The sequence below is a fragment of the Phodopus roborovskii genome, unplaced genomic scaffold (assembly GCF_943737965.1).
Source record: "Phodopus roborovskii unplaced genomic scaffold, PHOROB, whole genome shotgun sequence".
Lineage (NCBI taxonomy): Eukaryota > Metazoa > Chordata > Mammalia > Rodentia > Cricetidae > Phodopus > Phodopus roborovskii.
Window position 1 is genome coordinate 5,946,807 of NW_026126448.1, and position 13,863 is coordinate 5,960,669.

Here is a 13,863-nt window from a genome sequence, read left to right on the forward strand (position 1 = left end):
CTACTAAGATTAGGACATGCATGTCAGGAGAGCTATTGCCCAATCAACCTAACCCAGTCCCTCCCTGACTGTCACCTCATATATCCACCTAAATCTCTGCTTCAAAGTCTCCGCTCATAGCTTATTTCTAAAGCAAACTTTGCCATGTTTTCTCTTCCCTGTAATAAAGTTCACAATATGGCATGTTGTTCCTATCCTCTTTGAAGGTGGGGGAGGTAAAAGAGAAACTAACTGTGAGAGAGACTTTAGGAGGTGACAGATCCCTTTTGAGGCCAGGGAAGGAGGCCTCAAATTATGGATTCTCTTCAGACTGTCAAGATGGATTCCACATGCTCTAGGGGGCCTTACCTATGTGACATCTAATATGTACACTCACCCAACTATAAGGTTTTCATGTGACTGAGCTTAGACAATAGGCTCTTGTCTGTGAACTCAGAGGTAGAAACACAGCTCTTGTGAAAAAAGACTTTCAGGCCTCCAGGCTAGTAAAGGATTAATATCATTTACTAATTAGGCCTCCATTCTACTCAAGGATTAACACCCCTTACATTTGATTCTTCAGCAGAGCACCAAGCCAGAGCCTGATTTGATCTGAGCAAAAAAAGTCTTCAGGTTAGGTCAGTCATGTGAGGCTCGGGAACCTTAGCCAAGCCATCTGCCAGCTTGCTTCACAGGATGAACTCAAAAGGGAAAGTAGGCCTTGCTAGTGGGAGATCCCAAACAGCCTCCCACACAGGATTCCTTGGTGAACCTCTGCCTCCCTCTCTGACAACCCTGAAGGAGATGGGACCCATATCTGATTACGGCCCAAGTGCTGCTGCTAGTGACCCTGGTTACTGTTGCCTACACACATTACCCATACAATTGCATTGAGTTCACCAGAATGTTGTCTCTGCCTCTAATACCTCATTTGAACTTGAACTTGCTTCTCTTGTTTCTTGTAAAAGCAATTTTTCCAAACTATTTCTAGGTCACAACCATGGATGCCATTGACAGAACTCCCCGAGGCCCTCTGCTTGGGACATGTTGTCATTTTCCTGCTTCCCTGAGTGGGTTTCGTGCCATTGTACTACCTTCAGGCAGTACCTTGCTCCCAGTTCCTTGGCTTTTCGGGTAGCTAGATTAGGTCAGCTATGTTCTCAGAAGGAATAGAAAGGGACAGGTTGGACATCCATAAGAAAATTTGAAAGCACCCTGAAAACTGTATAGAACTATAGAAGGGGTCCAAGTAGCCTGAGAACATTGAGCAAAAAGAGCAAAGTTGGGAGAATTATAATAATTCACATTGAATTGCACCACAAAAACCCACAAGCAAAAGAATGTAAGATGAGATCAGTTACATAGACAAATGAAACAGAACTCAGAAACCAGGAGCAAAGCCACATATTTACAACCAATTAAGCTTTTCCACAAAGTTAGTAGGAATGAATGTGTTGAAGAATGAAAAATCTCTTCAATGAATGGAACTGGGGAAGCTGATGTCCAACTAGACTTATACATCTCAACATGTAACTGCTACAACAGAATATAGGAAAGAGACGTTGGTACATTGGACTATACAGAATTTTTTTCTGGAATATTCTCTAATAGCACAGTCAACAAATGTTTAGACTATTGGAATATATCTAACTAATATAGCTTCTGGGAAGAGGAGGAAACAATCAACCGACACACAATGCAGAGACAATGTGATCCAGCTATCCATTTAATAAATTAACAGAATATGCAGAAAACTCAGCAGCAAAAACCAACAAAAGTCTGATTTTCAAATGGACCCAAATTAGAAATTCCTCAAATAAGAATGTACAAATGGAAACAGATGTGTGAAAAATGTTCAACATCACTTAGGGAAATGTAAATAACAACCAAAATGGAGTATTATTTCATCACAGTTTAAATAGTTATAATCAAAAAGAAAACAATTAAATCTTAGCAGAAGTTCAGAGAATGTTCATATAATGGTGTAGGGATGTCAGTAGGGTCACTGTATAAAACAGAGTCACATCAAAAAACTATACAGAGGCTAGTGGAATAGTTTCTGATCCAGTGTTTCCCTGCATTTGTGAGGCCTTGGATTCAATCTAAAACACCACAAAAGGAGAAAGGAAAGAAAAGAAACTTGAAAGAGCTATGGTATGATCCATGATCTTACTGATGGGGTATATATGAAGGAATTGAAATTAGAGTGTTGAAGGGATGTCTGCACTCATGTATCCATGACAATACTTTCCATAATAGCCAAGACATAGAGTCAACATTGGGCACCCATAAACAGGCAAGAACACAGAAAATGAGTTATGTGGTATGTATGCATGATGAATATTATTTCTGAATAAAAAGCATAAAATTTTGCTTTTAGCAGCAACACGGATGCAACTGAGGGACATTGTACTAACATGGATGTAACTGAAGGATATTGTACTAAATGAAATAAGTAGAATACAGAAAGGTACATATTGTTTTTTTTTAATACATGGTGAAGATAAAAAATGATCTCAGAGAAGCTGAATAGGAAAGTGGACACTAGTGCCTGGGAATGGTGTGTGTGTGTGGGGGGGGGGGATGGAAAAAGAATGGTCAATGGATGAAGAGGCGCAGTTCAAAAGGAAGACTGACCTCAAATATTTAACACACCATAGCAAAATATGGTTGACAACAAGCAAGCAACTATACTAATATATTTAGTCTAGAGGATTTTGAATATTGAATTTTTTTAATGTTTCCAATGCTAAGAAATGACAGGTGCCTGGGATGATAGATTGCCAGCTACCTTAATGTGGCAGCTACACATTGAAATGTTATAGTGTACCCCATCAGTATGCCCATTAGTAATAAATATTTCCTGTATTTGAATGTTAAGTGCCATCACTCTTAATCCATGGTTGCATATTTAGGTTATTTTATTTTATTTTACATATCGAACACAGTCGCTCTCCCTCCCTCCTTTCCTCCCTTCCTCTTTTCCTCTCTTCCCCCTCACATTCACCCTGACCACCCTCCCCTCCCACCCCCTCCCCACCACTCTACATGTAGGGAGATGCCATCCAGGAAGGGTCATCTAAATCTGTCAAGTCATTTGAAGTAGGGACTAGGACTTCTCTCCTGTCTCTAGGTTAAGGCAGTATCCCTCCATGAGGAATTTTCACACAAGGTCCTTTTGTGCACCAGGAATATATCCTTGTTCCACTGTCTGAGGTCCCTTAGACTGTTCAGTCCTTCTGTCTGAGACCCATATTCAGGGGGTCTGAGTCAGTCCCATGTTGCATTCCCATTACGTGCCTTTATTACTCTGTTTATTTTACTTTTATTTTTTTATTTTTTTATTTTTTTTGACATAGGGTTTTACTGTGTAACTCTTATCTGTCCTGGAATTTATTTTGCATACCAGATTTACTTTGCAAATCACAGAGATCTGTTTGCCTCTGTCTCCTGAGTGCTGGGATTAAAGGCGTGTGCTACAACACCCAGTTCCTCTTTGTCTCTTTAAAACCATTTTTTTTCATGTCTATGTATATTTTAAAACACATTGTAAACCTTTAGAGGTTTTTCTTAATATGAATATGTCTTTACTGTAAATCTTTATCTTCGTCTGGCCACAAGTCTTTTATCTGATAAACAACAACATTGTTAAAATGAAAGTCATAGCTGTATCAGCCGCGGTTTACCAAAGATGGTGGCAGGTACTTTTACCGCCAGCACGGAAAGCTGTGCTCACCGCCTTGGTCTGCGCTGCCACCCAGAAAGCATGTTGCCTGCTTGGAGATGTGGTCACTGCCATTGCAGTGACTCTCATACACACCAATAAATTGTTAGCAGAGTTATTTAAAAGCTGTGCGGTTTTTTTGCCGATTATGCTGAGTCAGGAATCTTCCCTTAAAGGAGCCGCAGAAATATCTGATTGTCTCTCGCAAAACAGAGTCCAACCGAGAAAAATGCTGTTACTAAGAAACCTTGTTTATCTCTGTTCTTTTGTTTCTAAAACCCTTTTTTAAGCTTTTGTTACATTTTAAGTGGAAGTTCTTATTAACCACGTGGGCGCCATCTGTAACGTGTACTGTTTTTCTGCCCGCCACCTGGTATTGTCCTGCCGCTGCGCCGCCAGTCCCAAATAATACACAGAGACTCTGTATTTGATACAATACTGTTGGCCTAGTTACTTGTTTCTTATCGGCTAGCTCTGCCTTAATTATTAACCCATTTCTGCTGATCTATGTATTTCTCTTACTGGGGAGCCGGCTGCATACTGCTTTCTTCAGACTCTCCATCTTGGCTCCTCCTTCCTACTTCCTATTTCCTCCTTGTCTCCTAGTCCCTCCTATCTTCCTCTCCTATTGGCCAACAGTGCTTTATTATTAACCAGTATGAGAAACATATATACATAATGGCATCTCCCATCAGAGGTCCAGTTAGCTCCTCCTAGTCCCACGTGCTTTCCTCTCCTCCCCTTCTATTTCTCCTAGTTTCCTCTCCACTCACTAAGGCCCCCCCCCCCAACTTCCCATGTGCTCTGGAGAACTTGTCCCTTCCCCTTCTGTGAGGGACTTTATATGAATCTCCTAGAATCCACCTTGTATCCTAGTTCCTCTGGTGGTGTGAATTATAGGTTGGTGATCCTTTGCTCTAGGTCTAAAATCCATATATGAGTGAGTACATACCATGTTCCTCTTTTTGTGACTGGGTTACCTCATTCAGGATAGTTTCTTCAAGTTCCATCTACTTGCCTGCAAATTTAAGATTCCATTGTCCCCCCCCCCTCCGCAGAGTAGTATTCCATTGTGTAAATGTACCACATCTTCTTTAACCATTCTTCAGTTGAGGGGCATCTAGATTGCTTCCAGGTTCTTGCTATTACAAATAATGCTGCTATGAATGTAGTTGAGTGCATGTCTTTGTTGCATGAATGTGGATCATTTGGGTATATGCCTAAGAGGGGGATTGCCGGGTCCTGTGGTAAACTAATTCCCATTTTCCTGAGGAACGACCATACTGATCTCCAAAATGGCTGTACAAGTTTGCACTCCTATTTAGGTAATTTTAATTGTAAACGGTTGTAACATTTTAGAATGGATACGCATTCTTTTTTATTTAAAAATTTTATTTTTAATTTTACATACCAACCCAGTTCCCCCTCATTCCCCTTCTCCCATCTCCTCTACTTCCCACCCACCATCTACTCCTCCAAAGGGGTAAGGCCTTCTTTGGGTAGTCAACCAAGTCTGGCATACCAAGTTGAGGCAGGACCAAGCCCTCCCCCTCCTCCCGTATCAAGGCTGAGCAAGGTATCCCACCATAGGGAATGGGCTCCAAAAAGCCAGTTTATGTACCTGGAATAGGTCCTGATGCCACTGCCAGGCTCTCTCCCAACAGGTCAAGCCAAATGACTGTCACCCACATTCAGAGGGTCTAGTTTACCCAGCTGTCATTCCATAGTCCATGAGCTCCCACTAGCTTGGGTCAGTTGAATTTGTGGTTTTTCCCATCATACTTTTGACTTCCCTTGTTCATATGATCCCTTCTCCCTCTCTTCAACTGAAGACCAGGAGCTCAGCTCCGTGCTTGGCTGTGGGTCACTGCATCTGCTTCCATCAGTTACTGGATGTAGGTTCTATGATAACAATTAGGGTAGTCACTAATCTAATTAAAGGGAAAGGTCCATTCAGACACCCTCTCTACTATCGCTAGGAGTCTTAGCTGGGGTCAACCTTGTAGATTCTTGAGAATTTCTGCAGCACCAGGTTTCTCCCTAACCCTATAATGGCTCCCTCTATCAAGATAACTCTTTCATTGTTCTCCACCTCTTTCCCTCCCCCATCTTAGTCTTCTTGATCCCTCATGTTACTATCCCCCATCCCTTTCCCTCTAACCTTCTCCCAGGTTACTTAGGAGATCTTTACTATTTCCCCCTCTTTGGGCCCTCCATGTGTGTCCCTCTTAGGGTCCCTATTTTTACCTAGCTTCTCTGAGGGTTGAAGATTGTAGCCTGGTTATCCTTTGCTTTACATTCTAATATCTTCTTATGAGTGAGTACATACTGACATACTATGTTTGTCTTTCTGGGTTTGGATTACCTCACTCAGGATGTTTTGTTTTGTTTTTTCCTAATTCCATTCATTTGCCTCCACATTTCAAGATGTTATTGTTTTGTTTTGTTTTGTTTTTATCACTGAGTAACATTCCATTGCATAAATGTACCACATTTTCTTTATCCATTCTTCAGTGATGGGCACCTAGGTTGTTTCCAAATTCTGGATATTACAAATAATGCTTGTATGAACATAGCTGACCAAATGCCCTTGTGGTATGATTGTGCATATTTTGGGTATTTGCCCAAAAGCAATATTGCTGAGTCTTGGGTAGATTGATTTCCAATTTTCTGAAAAACCTCCATACTGATGTCCAAAGTACCTGTACAAGTTTTCACTCCCACTAGTAATGGAGGAGTGTTCTCTTTACTCCACATTTTCTCCAACATAAGCTGTCATCAGTGTTTTTGATCATAGCCATTCTGATAAATGTAAGAGGTATTTTAAAGTTGTTTTGATTTGCATTTCCCTGATGGCTAAGGATGTTGAGCAATGTCTTTTGGCCAGTTGACTCTTCTGTTGAGAGTTCTTTGTTTATATCTGTACCCCATTTTTAACTGAATTATTTGGTATTTTGATGTCTAGTTTCTTAAGCTCTTTATATATTTTGGAGATCAGCTCTCTGTGAGATGTGGGATTGGTGAAGATTTTTTTCCCCATTTTGTAGACTGTCATTTTGTCTTATTGACAGTATCCTTGCCTTACAGAAGCTTCTCAGTTTCAGAAGGTCCTATTTATTGATTGTTGCTCTCAGAGTTTGTGATACTGTTGTTTTATCTAGGAACTGATTTCCAGTGACAATGCATTCAAGGCTGTTTCCTACTTTCTCTTCTATCAGCTTCAGTGTAACTAGATTTATGTTGAGGTCTTTGATTCACTTAGACGTGAGTTTTGTATATGAGGATAGGTATGGATCTATTTGCATTCTTCTTCATGTCAACATTCAGTTATGCCAGCACCATTTATTAAAGATGCTTCCTATTTTCCATTGCACAATTTTGGCTTCTTTGTAAAAGTCAGGCCTTTACAGATGTGTGGATTAGTATCAGGGTCTTTAGTTTGATTCCATTGATCCATGTGTCTATTTTTATGCCAATACCAATCTGCTTTTATCATTGTAGCTGTACAGTGGAGTCAGGGATAGTGATACCTCCAGAAGTTACTTTATTGTACAGGATTGTTTTGGATATTCTGAGTTTTATGTTTTTCCATAAAGTTGAGTATTGTCCTTTTGAGGTCTGTGGAGAATTGTGCTGGGATTTTGATTGTATTATATTGAATCTGGAGATGGCTTTTGATAAAATTGCCATTTTTACTATGTTGCTCCTACATATTCAAGAGCATGGGAGATCTTTTTATTTTCTTAAATCTTCTTCAAAGACTTAAAGTTCTTGTCATACATGTCTTTCACTTCTTTGGTTAGTTACTCCAATATATTTTATGTTGTTTGTGGCTGTTGTAAAGGGTGATGCTTCTCTGATTTCTTTCTCAGCAAATGTATCATTTGTATATGGGGGGGGTAACCTTTTTTGAGATAATTTTGTATCCACCCATATTACCGAAGTGTTCATCAGCTGTAGGAGTTCCCTGGTAGACTTTTTGGGGTCACTTATGTATACTATCACATCATTAGCAAACAGTGACAGTTTGACTTTTTCCCTTCCATTTTTTATCCTTTTAATCTCCTCTTGTTGCCTTATTGCTCTAGCTAGGACTTGGAGTACTATGTTGAATAGATACAGAGAGAGTGGACAGCCTTGCCATGTTCCTGATTTTAGTGGGATTGCTTTGAGTTTCTCTCCATTTAGTTTGATGTTGGCTGTTGGCTTGCTGAATATTGCCTTTGTTATGTTTTGGTATGTTCCTTGTATCCTTAATCTCTCCAAGACATTTGTTATGAAGGGTTGTTGGATTTTGTTGAAGGGTTTTTCAGCATCTAATGCGATGATCATGTGTTTTTTTTGTCTTGCAGTTTGTTTATATGGTGGATTACATTGATAGATTTTCACATGTTGAACCATCACAGCATCTCTGGGATGAAGCCTACTTGATCAAGGTGGATTTTTTTTTTATGTGTTCTTGTATTTAGTTTGTCAGTGTTTTAAATATTTTCTTGTCAATGTTCACGAGGAAGATTGGTCTGTAATTTTCTTTCTTAGTTGCATCTTCGTGTGGTTGAGTATTAGGGTAACTGTGGCCCCATAAAAAGAGTTTGGCAATATTCCTTCTGTTTCTATTGTGTGAAACAATTTGAGGAGTACTGGTATTAGGTCTTCTTTGAAATTCTGGTAGAATTCTATGCTGAAACCCACTGGCTCTGGACTTTTTTTTTTTTGGTTGGGAGACTTTTAGTGACAGTTTCTGTTTCCTTAAGGGTACAGATCTATTTAAACTGTTTATTTGGTTCTGATTTAATTCTGGTATGTGGTACCTATCAAAAAGTTGTCCATTTCTTTTAGATTTTCCAAGTTTTTGGAGTACAGGTTTTGGAAGTAGGGCCTAATGATTCTCTGGATTTCCTCAGTGTCTGTTGTTAGGTCCCTCTTTTCATTGCTGATTTTGTTCATATGGATGTTCTCTCTCTGCCTTTTGATTAGTTTGGGTAAGGGTTTGTCTATCTTGTTGATTTTCTCAAGAACCAACTTTTTGTTTCACTGATTCTTTGTATTGTTCTCTTTGTTTCAGTCTTATTGATTCCAGCTTTGAGTTTGATTAGTTCCTGTCATCTATTCCGCCTAAGTGAGTTTGCTTCTTTCTGTTCTAAAGCTTTCAGGTGTGCTGTTAGATTGCTAGTGTGAGATTTCTCCACATTCTGGAGTAGGCATTTCTTAGAGATTTTTTTCTCTTTCCTTCCTCCTACTTTTCCCCCTCCTTCTCCTCCTCCTCTTCTTTTTGGATGTGACAATGCATCTCAGGCTGGTCTTGAACTTTTCTGCCTTCCATCTTCCAAGTACAAAGGGTTACAGGTTTTCACCACCATGTCCAGCTTAGCTATGATCCTAATAGACAGAAGGGCATGGTTTTGCTAGCTTTTAGTTGTTGAATATTCATTTCCAAATTTGAATGATAAAATTAGAATTCTGGCTACTTAAGTGTGCTATGGAAGAAAGCTATTCTTTTCTTTTTTAAATTAATTTTTCTTATTTTACATATTGATCCCAGTTCCCTTTCCCTCCTTCCTTTTCTCCCTCCCTCCCCCTCCCATGAGCCCCCCAACACCCTCCTATCCCATTCCCCCCCCACACTCCACAGGGAGCTGATGCCTTCCAGGAGTGATCAACAAAATCTGTCAAGTCATTTGGAGTAGGGACTAGGCCCTCCCTCCTGCCTCTAGGTTAAGGGAGTATCCCTCCATGGGGAATGCGCTCCAAAGTCCTTTTGTGCATCAGGGATACATCCTGGTTCCACTGTCAGAGGTCCTTTAGACTTCCCAGGCCTTCTAACTGAGACCCATGTTCAGGGGGTCTGAGTCAGTCCAATGCTGGTTTCCCAGCTATCAGTCTGGGGGTTCATTAGCTCCCCCTTGTTCAGGTCAGATGTCTTTGTGGGTTTCTGTAGCCTGGTCTTGTCCCCATTTTATCACTCCTCTCTCTCTGCATCTGGATTCCAGTTCAGCTCAGTGTTTAGCTGAGCACTGTGGAAAATCTATATCAAACATGTACCCTAGACCTAGGAAACATTGGTGTATAGGGGGCAGAGAGAATTTAAGAGCTGGAAAATGGGTGGAGTGCTATGAAATGCTGACCTCTGGACATGACATGAACTCATATCAGTCATGATTACTTGCACAATGTCTACACAAAATGAAGCTACTTAAAAATTCCTGCATGAAGATGAGAGAGGCTCCCTGTGCCTCACTCTTAGCTTAACTATTGGCAGTGGTTGGTTTCTGGGACAGAGAGAGAATGGATAGGCCTCCTAAAAACCTCCCATCTTTAAGAGGGTAGCCACTGATAGGCTAGCTGCCCATTCACAAGTGGATAACTCCACACACACGTGCATATGGCCTGTTGCTGGTAGTTTTCTTGTCCCTCCAGGTCCCACTGCTTCAGCCCCAAATGGACACACAGACACTATTTTAATTGTAAAATCGTTAGCTGATGGTTCAGGCATATTATTGGCTGGTTCTGTCTTAATTATTAACCCATTTCTATTAATCTAAGTATTTCCACATGGTCTTGGCTTATCCAAGATTGCTCAGACCTGTTGCTCCTTTGGAAGGCTACATGGCATCTCTTTCTGGTGGGCTCTCTCCACCTGCCTTTCCCAGAATTCTCCTTGTCTCCTAGTCCTACCTATCTTCCTGCCTCTATTGGCTACAGTGTTTTATTCATCAACCAATAAGAGAAACATATATATACAGAAGGCCATCCCCCCATCATCTCCTCTTTTCTGTTTAAATAAAAAAGGTTTTAACTTTAACATAGGGAAATTATATATAACAAAACAGTTATCAAGTAAGAACATAGTAAATAATATTTAGTTCATTAACATTTGGCATAATTTATAGAAAATATCCTATCATCTATCCTATCTTTGTGAGTCTACAATTTTCTGTGTAACTTATCTTTTATCATAACTAAGAAAAACCATAACCATAACTATCTGTCTTCAATTCCATCAAAGACCACAGAAGAATTGACAGAGACATTTTGCTGCTTGGACAGTCACCTGAAGTTCTTCTGTAATGTTGGGGAATCATCTTCAGCCTACAGGTCACAGTGTGCCTGGCATACTTCTCAGCGAAGCAGAAAATTTGAAACTGTACCACCTGTATTGGAAATTTTTCAGTCATTTTTCTCTCTGTCCTGTAGAATGTCTGTCAGACTCTTCCATGAAGCATGAACCCTGCAGGATTGTCCCATCTTGTTTTCAAGTTCAGCAGTCACTTTCCTGTGGGTCCAGCATGTCCAGTTTATACAGCATACAGTCAAACAGTTCAGACTGTTCTTGCCCAAATAGCTATTTCTGTCATGTTAAAGGCAAACCTCCATAATGGTTTTCTTTGATGTCCATCTTCCTCTCTGAAGTAATTGGTGTTGCCAGTAGCAGTTGTGTCTCACTGTCATTTATAATCAACCCATTTAAATGAAAACAAACATTTGTAAACAATATTTGGGAATTTGGGTGTCATTCTCTCCAAACTGCTTCCTACCGTTTGTGGGAGCTGTCAATAATCCTTTGCTTACAGGAGATTGCCCAGATCTGTTACTCCATTGACAGGTTACATGGTGTCTCTTTCTGGCAGGCTCTCTCCACCTACCTTTCCCAGATTTCTCCTCATTTCATATTCCTGCCTATCTCCCTGCCTCAGTGTTTTATTCATCAACCAATAAGAGAAACATACGATAACCCCACACATATGTGCATGTGGCCAACACTAAAAAAGGGACATGGGGACTGAAGAGATGACTCAAACATTAAACCAACCAAAAATATAAAAAAGGGACATAAAATTGGGGAGGAAGATGTGTTGAGGGGAGTTCCCTGGAAAAAGTTGGAGAAAGGTGTTTTTCCCAAGTCAAGAAGATCCCCCAAAAAGACTTCCAGGGAGACAGACCCCCTGGACTGTAAAAGAAAAGTTTATTGTTCATCCAACCATGAGAGGAACCTTGTCCAGCTAGCCAAGAAAGCAGCCACCAGAGGAACTGATTTCCCTGTCTACTGCCAGATTTTTGAAGGTAAAAATCATAGGATTGCATCAGTAGGTATGGTTTGGTTTAGGGTAATTTCTCAAAGTTATATTTTGGCATGAAATACCTGAGTACCAATTATTCTCATTGGTACTGTTGAGAGGGAATGTTCTGTGGTTTCTATGGTTTTGTCTTGTTATGTGCAGGTGGCCTGTTGTACATAGATACAGTTTTCAGAACAGTTTCCTGGAGACTACAGGGGAGCATTTGGTCTCTTCCTGGAGTTTCTTTTGTGGCCAAACAGTTCCAAGGAACTAAGTATCTAGGAGGTTAGGGGGGTTCTGGAGTTTCTTTGTGTTCAGTTTTGGCCTTAGGCTCTGAGAGGATAGAGGATCTGGAGTTTCTTTGTGTCCTCTGCTGAGTCAGAGGCCTACATGTCTTTTCTGTAGCCTGTCATGGCTGAGTGAGAGTCTGGTCACTTTATTTCTCTCTAGTATGAATACTAAGAGTTAAATGGGAACTTAAGGCTTTTTCACATTTAAACAATTTCTCTCCATTGTAAATTATTAGAAGTGAAGCCTTGAATTTAGTTTGCCCCTTTCAAAAGGAAGTATGTTGTGATATATTGTTTATGATTTATTAAAGTTTACCTGAAGATTCAGAAAGCAAAGTCAGCCACAAGCCACAGAAGCCTGGCATATATCCTTAATCCCAGCAGTCAGAAGCTGGGAGGTGGTGGTACATATCTTTAATTTTAGGACTCAGGATTAAGAGATAGACGGGTCCCTGTGAGTTCAAGGCCACCCAGATCTACACAGGAGTGAATCAGTTTAAAAGAGAATTATAGCTCACACTTTAAAACCAGCACTAGAGGGATATAAAAGATAGGAGCAAGTATTAGGTGTGAGGCATTCATTCTCTAGCCACAATGAGGAGAGGTTTCAGTTTGAGCCTTTGTGAGAGCTCATGAAGAAAGGATCAGCCCTTTCAGCCTGAGGTAGAGGTAAGAAGTTAGTGGCCAGCTGCTTTGCATTTCTGAACTTCAGCTTGAAGTTTGAACCCCAGTATCAGTCTCTGGGTCATTTTGTGTTACAGAAATAGGCCTATAAAAGGCAAGGAAACATTATTTTCATGTATGAAAATATCAAAGAATTGCTTGCCCTCCCTACACTCTCTGCTTGAGATGAGTCTAGGGCCAGCTCAGATCCAACACCCCCCCTCCCAATTCTTTCCTTGGAACTTCCTGGGTTGGCTCTGCATCTTGACTCCCCTACACCCTCTGAGTGGACCAGTGCTGGCATGCCAGACTGATGGGAGATGTCATTCTGTAAATATGTTTCTCATATTGATTAATGAATAAAGCGCTGTTGGCCAATAGGAAAGCAAGATAGATGGGACTAGGAGACAAGGAGGAGAGAGAAGGAGAGAGGAAGTAGTTGGGAGGAGATCCAAGATGGAGGACCTACAGGGTAGAATGCCAGCCCCTCTCTCCAGTAAGATAAGATCACATGAAAATACTAAGATTAATAGAAATGGGTTAATAATTAAGACAGAGCTAGCTGATAAGAAATTAGTAACAGGCCAACAGAATTATATGTAATACAGTGTCTTTGTGTGTTATTTGGGGCTGGTGAGGTAATGGGACAAGCGTGCCAGAAAAACCTACTCATACCACCAGACCACCTGGAGCCTGCTCTCCTCTCAGTCTTGACCTCCTATGCCCTATGCTTGAGGTGAGTGTTTGGCTAGCTCAGGTCCAACATCCCTCACCCACTCCTTGGAAATTCCTGGGTCTGCTCTGCAAGTAGTGGACCTGCCCTGCCATGCTAGACCATCTTGAGCCTGTCTTCATCTCAATCTTGGCCCCCCAATGCCTTCTGCTTGAAGTGAGCCTGGGGTCAGCTGAGGTTCAACTTCCCTCTACCCCACCCTTTCCTTAGAACTTTCTGGGTTGGCTCTGCATGTAGCAGACCCACCCTGGCACATGGACAACCTGGAGCCTGCCCTCCTCTCAGTCTTGGCCCCACTACTTCCTTTGTTTGAATCTTGGCCCCCTACACCCTCTGTGAGAGAACTCCAAGAGAGCTCAGACCATCCAGAGTTACTGACATCGAAGTCCTGACCCACCTACACCCACCCTGAGAGGA